Source organism: Vulpes lagopus, chromosome 6 (genome assembly GCF_018345385.1).
Source record: "Vulpes lagopus strain Blue_001 chromosome 6, ASM1834538v1, whole genome shotgun sequence".
Classification (NCBI taxonomy): Eukaryota; Metazoa; Chordata; class Mammalia; order Carnivora; family Canidae; genus Vulpes; species Vulpes lagopus.
In genome coordinates, this window is record NC_054829.1 from 66,875,900 (window position 1) to 66,880,573 (window position 4,674).

The following is a 4,674-nucleotide window of genomic DNA, read 5'->3' on the forward strand; positions in this document are numbered from 1 at the left end:
TCCGTACCTGCCTGCCAGAACCTTAGGAGCTTAGAGGCCTTAATCAGGGTTCAGGCACAGAGTCCATACAGCCTCAATACCACAGTACTCTCTCAAGGCTGCTACTTGTATTTTCTAATGTGGGAAGAGGGCAAAACATACATTCCAAAAACAGGGGAGGGAATAAAGAGCCTTTGATTACTGGGTCCCCCTAGAGGATCAACCAGTTGTCACATCCTCTTGACCACCTTCCTGACCAGCTCTACAAGCTTACATGTGCCCTCACCTTTGGCATCCTCCCGAGTGGTCAGCAGGTTTGCTTGTTAGCATGCGGGTAGTTCATTTGGCAACCATCTAGCTACACTGTAGGCAAATACCACAGCAATGACATAAGCACATGCAAGAGAAAATACAGATTAAGATATCGATCCCCAAATTAAGTACCAATATTTTTTTCCCACCAAAAGCCTCATGACCCAAACCACTGATTTATTATTAAGTCCCATAGGCTGCGGTCAAATCATTCAGAATATTCTTCGTTTGTGTCCTTTGTGATCTAATAGAGGATACAACATTAAGATATCATAAATTAATATTTGGCCAACCCAAGTAATATTCGATTTACTTATCTGATGCTTTGATATTTCAGTCTTCCTTTCTACAAATCCTCCTGCTTGTGTATGATAGGGGAGATGGCACCTCCATCCAATGTCATGTTCTTTTGCCCACTCTTGCATATCATAACCTTCGAAATGTGATCCCCACCACTGTCTATTCAACAAGGCTATCTGTAGTTGGTACTCAGCTCCTCTAATCCCCTAATAGTGGTAGCCTGGTTTGTGTGGCAACAGGGGAAGTTTGGGTTAGGTCAGATACGTATCCATACAAACCAAGGCATACTTAGAACGCTCAGAAGGAAGGTGAGTGCTAAGACAATCAATTTGCCAATCCCTCCTCGTGGATGGCCTCAGACTCCTTTGGCAGTCCTACCTGGGGCATTGTTTAGAATACACAAGTCATGCTTTTACGGCATTAACCAAGTCACTACATTTTAAGGACAATCTGGCATCCTTGGCAATATGCCATCCCTATCAGGCACTATACTGGTCACTCCTATGCACCCAATCTGCTGTATCTACTGAAAGGGCAGTTGCTAGGACTGGTATCTGACCTAGGGTATCAGCTTCCTGATTTCCAGGCAGTGTTGGTACTTTATGAGCCAGGATATGGAAGACAGTGAGGACAACTTCAGGGTCTTTCAAGTGAACTCAAATATTTTTCCACATATCCTGACCCCCAAAGGGCTTATTCATGATCATTCACAACTCAGCTTCCCATTTTCCAAGCCATAGGGTTGGAAACAGCCTGTTTAGTGCAAAGTATTTAGAACAGCCTGTCCATGCAAAGGGTTAACAGCCAGGGCTTATTATGAGTGCTCACCAGCCAAACTGCTCTTGAGTACAGCCCCACCGGCTGTTTTCACCCAAAGGTTTCAGTGTTGGGTTAAATAGGGACTATAGTCAAGTGGGCTGGCTGCCCTGACTAGGCCCATTGGTATACCAGGCATTAGCAAGAATTTTCCCCATTCCTTCTCTACAGGCCACAAAGGCCACCACAGGAATAGGAGTGGGGACATTTGGAGAATCTACGTATTCTCCAGGGCCTACTAGTGTCCACATTTCTACCAATGATTGGTGGACAAGGAACTTCTCAGCTGCAAATAGGTTTGCCATTTAGTCAAAGTGGGAGTTTTGAGCCCTGGCAGAGGTGGATCAATGGAATATATTCTCAATAGACCCCTTTACTAGCAAGATAAGTTCTTGCCATGATATGCTGTTCCGTTTTGAGAGGCTCCATATTGTGAGGAGCTGTTGTTCCAAGGGGGTATATTGAGTTCTTGCCCCCTTCTGGAGTTGGGACCAAAATCCTAAGGGTACGCTCTCCTTCTATTGTCTCTGCCACAGTGCGCAACCCATACCTTCTAGGATCACAGATACATCTAATGCAAGTGGTAGCCCTGCTTGGGTGATGCCCGGAGCTTTAATAATATGCTTCACTAGTATTTTTGCCTTCTCAAAGGCAGCTCGTTGTTCTGATCCTCTATAGTCTCTTCTTTACCACGTGGTACAAGGGACAGAGGCACTATGCCAGGTGGGGAATAAAAGTCTTCCAAAACCCCCAAATTCCTACAAAAGCTTCCACCTCTTTCACACTCTTCGGGGTTGGATAAGCCTGCACCTTGTTGATAATAGTCTGTGGTGCAATGCATGCTTTACCTTACCATATGACTTCAAAAAATTTGGCGATGTCTGGACCTTGAATTTTCTGAGTTCACTCATCCTCTCACTCCCAGATGTTCCAGCAAAGTCTTCATAGCGTCCTGCAGCAGAGACAAGTTTTTACACGTCAACATTATATGGTCAGTGTAAAGGGCCCACATTTTATTGATGTGGGGAAAGAGAACAGATCTTAGGCTACCATCCCATGATACATTATGGGACTGTGGAACTTGGGGAAGCACTTGAAAGATCCATTGTTGCCCGTTCCACTTGCAGGCAAACTGATCTTACGACTCAGTGACCAGAAGTATACTGAAAACGTTTGTTGTTGTTGTTGTTGTTGCTAAGTCTACTATGGCATAGTACACTCCTAGGACCGTGGCCAAGGAATCTAAGATGGTGGCAATATCAACAGGAGGCACTACCTTGTTTAGTTGTCAGTAGCCCACAGTCATCTCCATGAGCAATTTGGCTTTTTTACTGACTATACCAGGTTGTTTGTTACAAGCACTATGGACAGGGTGCACAGTATCTGCTCGATGCAGTTCTTGGATGGTTTCTCCTATTTCCGGATGCTCCTCAGGCAATTTATTCTGTTTGAACAGGTATCACTCTTCCAAGGGTAGTAGACTTACTGGTTTCCAGTTGGCATTTCTCTCTAGCACTGACTAGTTTTATTACTCTAACCTGAAGAAGGAATTCAGTGATAGAGATTTGAAAAGTTTGACCTTTTAGGACATTATTGCTCAATATGTTCTGAGGTATTGGAGAAAGAACATTTTTGTTTTGGTGGGAAGAATGCCCAATTTTCTGTGTCAAAGGACCTTCCTGACCATAATGCTTGACCTGGGAATATTAGGGATACTCATACTATGTAGGTGACTTTTGAAAGCAGTGTAGAAATCTCTAGTGATGTGGATATCATGTATACCAAATGTAAGTATATGTACACATGCATGATGTATGGAGAAAATATTCTTAGCAGCATTATTCATATTCTTGGAAAAATCCAAATCTTTATTTTCATTAGAATGAATAGTGAATCATTGTGCATTCATAAATTGAATGCAAAACTCTGATACTAACACATTATTATATTTATATATTTGACTGGTTTCAAAAATGAGCTTAGGCAACAAAATGCATGCAATAAAGTAAAACAAAAGCAAAATAAGGAAAAATAGGGGCAATACATCTGTACAGAAGCCATTAATAAAGTGGCTGATGTTTACACAGACTATTCTGAAATCAAAATTCTGGCATTCATGTGAATTTAGTTTTGTTTTCATAATATTACAAGGTTTGTGTTCTTATAGCTATGTCTAACCATTTTTCAAGGCAGTCACTTGAACAGAACACGTGTAATATTTGGGAGAGTTTTTCCAAAATTTTCTTGAAGCAAAAGATTTTCATTAAATACCTAAGTGCCAGATTCAGCTTCCTAACTCTGTTATTGCTACATTGGATGATATAAAATGATATCAACATACTGTAAATTTTCCCCACACACCCATTTGTATTAATGTTGTCATATACTTGGAAGTCACATGGGATGTGTGGACATAAATTCTCATTAGCAGCTAATGAAATCTCTGTTTATATGGATTCCTCTTACAGTCACAAATTATCACTATATTTGGGAGAACATATATAAGGTCTCAGCATAGCCATAGCCTATGTCCATTGTTATAAACGTAGTTTCATTATGTAGCTAGAAAAGAATTTCAGCAGCCTATGAGCATTTTAAAAGAAAGTAATTTGTTTCTCTCTCAGTAATGTTTCTATGAATTTTAGATTATAATGACAGTAATCTATACCTAATGCTAGCTTTTGTCAAGGAAAAGGTGATTTTTCCTTCTTTCCATTCCTGATAAGTTTTTCATTGGACTTTATTGTTTCTAGCCTTCCCTCCGAGATCTTGCCCAGTTAATTATACCCACTTTTTTTTTTTTTTTTTCAATAGCTGCCATCTCCACTGCTGTGGTTCAGCAGTTGAGCATCTGCCTTCAGCTCAGGTTGTGATCCCAGAGTCCTGAGATCAAATCCTGCCCACATCGGGCTTCCCTTCTGCCTATGTCTCTGCCTCTGTGTCTCTCATGAATAAATAAATAAATAGTCTTTCTTTTTTAAATTGTTTTTGGTGCTATAGATGTGTTTAAAAAAAAGGTCTTTTTTGTAGCTCAGTATACGAATTGTAGTGTGCACATGAATACTTGGGCTGAGATTAAGTTTCCATTGCTAATGACTATAATTACCACAAAATTCATTACACGTCGGCTAATTATTTTAAAAGTAAAAATAAAGACACGTTCTTTCAAATCCTAAAAGCTGGAATTGGAACAATTATTTCTAGACTTAGTCCCAGTTATGCTAAATATTATTAGGTTGTCTGTCCTTGAAATTTAGATTCGATTTC